This window comes from Hemitrygon akajei, unplaced genomic scaffold (assembly GCF_048418815.1).
Source record: "Hemitrygon akajei unplaced genomic scaffold, sHemAka1.3 Scf000113, whole genome shotgun sequence".
Taxonomy (NCBI): Eukaryota; Metazoa; Chordata; class Chondrichthyes; order Myliobatiformes; family Dasyatidae; genus Hemitrygon; species Hemitrygon akajei.
In genome coordinates, this window is record NW_027331999.1 from 657,247 (window position 1) to 665,761 (window position 8,515).

At 45.5% G+C, this 8,515-nt stretch overlaps 1 non-coding gene across 1 annotated transcript; it reads right to left on the reverse strand.

The window, feature by feature from the left end:
- Positions 1-2,297: 2,297 nt before the first annotated feature.
- On the reverse strand, positions 2,298-2,369 carry trnae-cuc (transfer RNA glutamic acid (anticodon CUC)). The gene has a single exon. It is a non-coding gene; the product is annotated as a tRNA-Glu (tRNA).
- Between the last annotated feature and the right edge of the window lie 6,146 nt (positions 2,370-8,515).

The window sequence follows — 8,515 nt, forward strand, 5'->3', positions numbered from 1 at the left end:
CTTCTGGTATGACACCGCTCACCATATGCAGAATTCTCAGACCGAAAAGAGCAGGAAGTCCTTCTTGGAGGTAAAGAGGCTACAGAAGGTTGGAGAATTGACAATGAGATGCAGTGCAGGGGGATATATGGTCACACGCTTTGATATCAGAAATGAAGGAGAAGAATTTCTAAAAGGAGGGAACATGCGCACAAGAAGACTGAGGCGCTAAGAGCCTTGGGGGTCCCTGTTCAGGCCTCCCATTGTGACGTACACACCGGCACCATAATGTCCCAAGGGTTAATTTGCAGGTTGAGTCTGTGATGAGGAAGGCAAATGCGATATTCGCATTCCTTTCAAGAGGACGAGAATATAAAGCAAGGTTCTGATTCAGAGACTTTATAAAGAACAGGCTAGGCCTCGCTTGGAGTATTGTGAGCAGTTTTAGTTCCCTTACCTGAGAAAGTATGGCTGAAGCTGGAGAGGGTTGAAAGGAGATTCAGAGGAATGATGCTAGGATTGAATGGTTAGTGATATGAAGAGCGTTTGATGGCGCTGGGCCTGCATTCACTGGAATTCAGAAGATTGCGCGAGACCTCATTGGAAGCTATCGAATGGTGAAAGGCCTTGATAGGGCGGAAGTTGAGAGGATAATTCCTATGGTGGGAGAATCTAAGACCAAAGGACGCAGACTCGAGATAGAGGAACATCCTTTTAGAACAGAGATGAGGAGTGAGTTGTTCAGCCAGCGAGTGGCGAATCTGTCGGATGTTGCCACAGACCCCTGTGGAGTCCGAGTCCCTTTGTATATTTGTCAGAGATCGATAGATTCATGATTGATCAGGGCACGAAATGATACCAGCAGAAAGCAGGAGAATGGGGCTGAGAGGAAATGTCGAAGCAAACCCGATGGGCCAAACGGCCTAATTCTGCTCCTATATTTTGTGCTCTTATGGTGCTGAATCAGGCGGATGCAGGTTAAGCATAGACAGGAATCGGGTTGTTGTGGCAGCGTTAATACACAGGATAATTCAAAATAAGGACATTATCCAGTTCGCCTACCAGCCCCAACTAGGAGTTGAGGATGCCATCGTCTACCTGCTGAACCGTGTCTACGCCCACCTGGACAAGAAGGCGAGCACTGTGACGGAGGGTCATGTTTTTTGACTTCTCCAGTGCGTTCAATACCATCCGCCCTGCTCTACTGGGTGAGAATCTGACAGTGATGCAGGTGGATGCTTCCCTGGTGTCATGGATTATTGATTACCTGACTGGCAGACCAGGGTACGTGCGCTTGCAACACAATGTGTCAGACAGAGTGGTCAGCAGCACTGGGGCTCCACAGGGGACTGTCCTGTCTCCCTTTCTCTTCACCATCTACACCTCGGACTTCAACTACTGCACAGAGTCTTGCCATCATCAGAAGTGTTTTGATGACTCTGCCATAGTTAGAAGCATCAGCAAGGGAGATGAGGCTGAGTACAGGGCTACGGTGGGAAACTTTGTCACATGGTGTCAGCAGAATCATTTGCAGCTTAATGTGAAAAAGACTAAGAAGCTGGTGGTGGCCCTGGGGAGGGCTAAGGCACCGGTGACCCCTGTTTCCATCCAAGGGGTCAGTGTGGACATGATGGAGGATTGCAAGTAACTGGGGATACGAAATGACAACAGACTGGACTGGTCAAAGAACACTGAGGCTGTCTACAAGAAGGGTCAGAGCCGTCTCTATTTCCTGACGAGACTGAGGTCCTTTAACATCTGCCGGACGATACTGAGGATGTTCGACGAGGCTGTGGTGGCCAGTGCTATTGTGTTTGCTGTTGTGTGCTGGGGTAGGGGGCTGAGGGTAGCAGACACCAACTGAATCAACAAACTCTTTCGTAAGGCCAGTAATGTTGTGGGGGTGGAAATGAACTCTCTGACGGTGGTGTCTGAGAAGAGGATGCTGTCCAAGTTGCATGCCATCTTGGACAATGTCTCCCATCCACTCCATAATGTACTGGTTAGGCACAGGAGTACATTCAGCCAGAGACTCATTCCACCGAGATGTAACACTGAGCGTCATAGGAAGTCATTCCTGACTGTGGCCGTCAAACTTTACAGCTCCTCCCTCGGAATGTCAGACACCCTGAGCCAATAGTCTAGTCCTGGACTAATTTCCACTTGGCATAATTTACTATTATTATTTAATCATTTATGGATTTATATTGCTATATTTCTACACTATTCTTGGTTGGTGTGACTGTAACGAAACCCAATTTCCTTCGGGATCAATAAAGTATGTCTGTCTGATTAAATTACAGAAGGTAATATTTTAATTCCCTGACCGGGAATCGAACCCGGGCCGCGGCGGTGAGAGCGCCGAATCCTAACCACTAGACCACCAGGGAATCTGACGAAACACTGCCTGCAGCAATAGACAACTATCATACCCAGCAAAATGTAAAACAAAACATGCAGATAAATAATAATAATGAATAAATGTGATAAATATTGCCACGAATCTACTACTCAGCACTTTGCAGATCTCTTGTTTACCCAGTGCTTCTGGTTAAAGAACACTCGAGACTCTCAATTAATCTGTGGGAAACACTCGTTGTCCAGTGTCTTTATAAAGGTGGTGACATTCATATTCTCTTATGAGCCCTCGGTCAGTTTTGTTTCTGTCTGTCGCCTCGAAGCACTTCAGTAGTCGGCCCTCCGATTCCCGCGACATTGTTGCCGATACATCTGGTATCTTGTTCCTTACCCTCCGCCTGGGTGGAGGTAGGAGAAAGAAAACCAGACGTTCATAATGCCCGAAATATGTTCTGAGGGTGGAATGGTTGTCTTTCCTGATCGTGCTCTAGCAGTGGTCGAGTGTGCGGGAGCCCCGGTACTGAGGATGACGTGCTGATGACAAATAAGCCCAGTTTTCATTAAACAAGCCTGATGGAAATGCCTCAATGATTTGAAAGTCCTCAGGGTAGGCAGTTCCTTGTTTGCTGGTCGCGGCACTCAGTACATGGTATGCTTGCTTAACATCTGCTCTGGCGGTATGTGAAGTGCCGTCCGGATCAATGAAGAGAACCTCTCGGTAAGCAGCAACGACAGAATTTAATCATTGGATGTTGTGATTGGGAGAACAAGGGTGCGGCAAGACCGCTATATACGGAGAGTATGAAGAATTTATCATGAAACAACACCGCCGTTCCACACCCCCCCCCCCCGCCCACCCACCAGCCCCACAATAATACCTTCTTATCTTCTCTGAACGGTGGATTGAGAAGCCATACGGCTGTTCCACCGAACTGAGCCATGTCTCCATGAAACAGAGAAGACAGCAGCCCCTCATTTCCCTCCGAAACTGCAATGTTGCGCTTACGTAATATATTGTGTTTGCAAGTAATTGGCCTTTGGCTGAGAAGACGCCGGGTAGAGGACGCTTCGTCGCCCATCGATTTAGTCTGACTTGAAGTCTTCCGAACCGACCTCTTTTCCGGCAATGGTAATGGCTGACCTTCGCTGATCGCTGAAAGGTGCCGCACCTGCATTCCCGAGAGTCAAGTCCATCTGGTCCTTCAGCAGCTCGTTACACTGTCGATTAATTTAGACAGATCAACAGTACGTTTCTTAAAGGGAAATTAGGGGTTTCAGATTGCAGAGACAGTGGTTCGGCAGATATAAATCTCGACATTTTGCGAGCTGTCGGCAATACGTCGCGTGTATCGCCAGTGCCATCGTGGATCTTTGGATTTATAAACAATTCTGAAAACTCCTAAATCCTTATCAATAATGTAGACATCCCGCTCTTACTGGAGCCTAAAAAATGCATCACCTCGCAGGTCATCTCTCTCCCGTCTATCCCCCTCCCGCTTTCTACCGACACCAAACACGCGACTCCGATCTCTCTCCCCATCGAAAATCTTTCACAAACCCCCGATCTCTCTCCACACCAGATCCCTCGACTTTCCCGGCCTCCCTCCCCATGGACTTTGTCTACCCACTTCTTTCTCTCGCTACCTCACCAGTCTCTGTCCCGGTCTCTTTCTCCCCAGTCCCTCCCTCCCGTCTCTCTGGCCAGAGTCGACTCCTTTCCCCGGTAATAACTTTTCTCTTCATTGACTGTTCATTGAGTGTCCTGGAGTGATGATGGCGTGTGAAACTACGTGCCTGTTTAGTTGAAATAATAAAAGATACAAAACACAATTTATCTTTTACTGGCTTACAGAAGAACAGATCTACGTGTCGAAAATAGACTGGACCGTCATTTAAATAAGCTGTCACAATGTTATAAGCTCGAAGTGTCTGCACTGATAGAGACTCGGACCTAGAAAAGCACAGACCAGCATCACTTCAGAAAGCCTAGCGAGGTGAAATTATGAAAAAATGTCAATATCAGCACATCAATAATTGACAAAAGAATAATTACTTCGATCAAAGTACAAAAATGAAAATAAAATAATAAGATGCTTGAAACACGGTACGGCCGATGGTAGCGTCTGTTCTTGGTAATAGTGCGGATACCGCAGCAGAGTAACGACGGCACCATACATAAAGTGACCAGCTCCGGCATCTTACCGGGGACACCAACCGCTACAAGTGTGGGATAGAAAATGGCCGCGATGTAGTAAATCGCCGGATATCCCATATTCCGTCAGAAGCAGCGTTCAGTTGCACGGAGCGTTTCAGCTGCTCAGATGGACTGGAGATCGGTTTAGCAGACTTTTATTGAGGTGAGAGCAATTCCACTGAGGCAGTTAGCGTGGCTATAACGTCAGGGACATTAGTGACAACCAAATGCAGAAACACTTACTTTAAACTATTTAAACTCATTGTCACCGTGCCATTAATTTGACACCTCAAGGGATATTGCAATCTATTTATTTTAAAACAAAATATGATGTGAATTTTCCATGATACCTGGCTTCAGGTATTTAAATAGGATATTTGTTAGATCTGCGTTGCTTTTAAAGTAGGCATTCATCTTGATGTCGATTTATTTTGGAACGTTTGACGGAGCACATTCGCTTCTGAAATTGAGGGCAGGAGTTTGTTCTGGTGGGTGAAATGGAGATCACTTCTTTATTAAAGGGGAACATTCTTTCATTTTTTTCTTTCGTTCGTTCCAGTCATTCAGGACGCTTTGAGTGTTGGAAGTCACAGCGAAAACTGACATGTGTTAGAATAAAATACACTGCACTTATATCCCACGACACAATTTAAAAGATCCACAGCGATATTCCAGAGACCTGTGATCAAAAAGAGAACGAGTCCTCTGGAAATCAGCGAGGGCTGCGGACAGTTTGAAGAACAATGTTTTCCAGCGCACACATGGGCCGTTTGGCAGGAACCTGACCTCTGCCACTGAATGACCTGACCACCCCGTACCCGTGACGTGCGATGCATTCTATTTAACTTTACAAATATTCACAAATCTGCAACAATTCTACCAGTCTTTCCCATCCATTCGCTCTTTGAACAAAAGTAGCTAGTGAAATCTTTGAGCTACCCGCAGTTTCCCGGGCTGTTCTATTATTTGCCACGAAGTTGTAATTTTTCTCCTGATTTACTGTCAGGTATATTGCCTTTCGAGCGTCACTATGAGTATGTGCAGAACAGCGGAAGTGTTCAAGCTCACCTGTCAATCACACTTCCTTCTGCTCCAGCAGTGCACCGCTCCGTGCCGATTGTGGTTCTCGTACCGATGAGCGGCCCTCGGCCGATTGGAGAAAGTCTCACCACTCTGTTTCCATTGTGGAACTCGTACTAATGTGCGACCCTCGGTTGACCCTAGAAAGTATCACCTCTGCCTTCAAATCCATCCTTCCAAAGTGAATCACTTCGTACCTTTCCGGGTTGAACTCCATCTGTAACTGCTCTGCGTCCTGTCACTGTCCTCTTGTAATCTGTGACAACCTTCTATACTATCCGTAATTCCACCAACCTCCAGATCATTGAAAACACAATAAACCACTCTACCAGTTCCTCATCCAAATTGTTCATAAAAACACAAAAAGCTGGCGGTCTCAGAACAGATCTCTGCAGGACACCTGTCACCAAGATCCAGGGAGAAAACGCTCCATCGACAACTATCCTCTGTCTTCTGTGGGGTCAGGGCAGAATCCATCAGCGAACTTTCCCTGGATACCAAAACTTCTGACATTTTGAATTGTCCGACCATGGATAAATTCAATGCATTGGTAAAATCCATTCATATTAGGTAAATTATCCCCCAATTTATTTCCAAAAGACCACGCAACAAACACGTTCTCACAACTGTTTCTCTCTTCCAGTGTCACCTCTTTGGCTCGGACGAGTGCAGAGAACTGAACCGTCCTTATGCTCCGGGTACAAAATGGAAGTAGCCACCCAACTCACTGAGGGTGCAACTGCTCCATCATCTATCGATTGCCTGAAACGTAAATCCAAGAGGATTAACTCATCTCGGACCAGAGCATCCCATTGACAATAGGCTTTTTGGAACTCAGCTACTAGAGGACATTGATTATCTCCAAGGGGCTTGAGTTGGTTAACATGATACCAACCCAACTTAAATGGAGCGGTCTGGATTCGATATACTGATGGACTGGCTCTGTGTCAACAAATCTGGAAGGGGTAAAGGGGCTCGGCTGATGCAATGACATCATAACCTTCTGTCCTATTTCCAACGCCCGCGGGTTTGCTCGCACCTCGAAACAAGCTTCGGTCTGCCGTTTCTTCCGTCGCGTATTATGGGAGGCATCATAATGACCCTCCATAAAAGAGTCAATGAATTGCTGTTTGCTATTGTCATTTCAAATGTGTCATATTCGGTCTGTGATAGATCTAGCCAAGCAGAAATACTAACCCTTCCATCCCAACGGGGATTGTCTCTCTCGGACAAAATCTTGGCTGTAACATCAGCGTTTTTCATTATCTAGTTTTGCAAGCCTCTATCCACTTTGTGACCACATCCCCTATCTCGAGGATATATTTCAGTCCTCCAGGGGATGGAGGTGAAGAAGCTGCAAAATAAACCTGCAAATTAACACGTGGGTCCTTCTACGGGGTGTATCTTAAAACTCCTTCTCTATCCGATTCATCTGGGTTATCACTGGGCACAAATCAAACAATGCTTAGAATAATGTTGGACATCTCATCGTAATTTCGGCCACCAATACAGATTCTTCAACTGTTCGATAGCTCTCTCTGATCCTTGATGCCCACAAATGTCACGGTGCCAATACATCACCTGTGTTTTCCCCCATTCTGGCACCACAAATTTACCATTATTAACTACAATCGGATTCCGTGACTGTATCTCCCGATATTTTCCAAACACTGCAGATTCCTCGACTCTTTGTAGCTTTGCTAACCCCTGACCCTGTTACTGTGTCATGACTAAGTCTATATGTGTACAGTTTGCTGGTTTCTCTGTCATCCCGACCTCTACATCTGGATTCCCTTTCACCACCCAGCTTGATTCTCGTTGGGCGAACTCACCAGACTTCCTGCTCCCTTCCGGGAAAGTCTGTAAATGAGCTTTCAACTTTTTGTTTAATCCATAAGTGTTTTCACTTCCCTCCTCAAATATTTACTTCAACATGGGAGCTGATGGTACTGGATTGCCATCTTTTGAGATATAACCTCTAGCTTCCCATAACGGTAAATATTCAGTCAAAGCACATGAGTATGTGAATGAAGGGAGACGGTCATGTTTAATCTCATTCGGTATCTTGTTCGGCGCTGAAGTAGGGAGTCAAATGGCTTGTTCCTGTTTCTACTGTTCCCAGGATCCCAACATCTCCAGCTGACGTGTTCACATTTTAATATCAATCTATTAATCATCCGCTGTCCATTCTCCTCCATTCATCTCGTTCTTCTGCACTGATAGGTGTCATATATGACACGCTATGTTGCAACACAGCAATAAAGTAAGTAAAATATTAACACTGTCAGTTAAACGTAGCAGCTTAAATATAACAGGAGCAAACTGTTCCATCCACAATGTCTCTGACATGCCGAACTTTCCCGGCTGAGCTGTGACGTAACCAGTGAGGTCAAATTCTCAGGAGTTTACCAATGAACTGAATGCTGCAAAGTGGAAATTTGGATTATTCCACTGACATTGGACCTTCCCTCGCAGTCCTAATTACAAACTCTCTCAGTGCTGCACAGAACAACGTAGACACAATTTTATCAATGCAAAATGCAAGGCGTATTGCAGACAAGTCTGAAGCTATCGTGAGTTTTTTTTTCACGCAGAGAATGGTGAGTGCGTGGAATAGACTGCCAGCAACGATAGTGGAGGTGGTTATGACAGGGTTTTTAAAGCGAGTTTTGGATAAGTACGTGGAGCTTAGAAAAACAGAGCTATGTGTAACCCTATTAATTTCTAAATTAGGGACATGTTCGGTCCAACTTTGTGCTGGAGCTTTTCAATGTTATTTTTCAATAAGAAACACGAAATGAATATTGAATGATTTATGAGTGGGACATAACTCGAGTAGATTCATGGTCCAATGCACATTGAGGAATATGTGACAGAATTGAAAAACATAACAGAGCAGATACA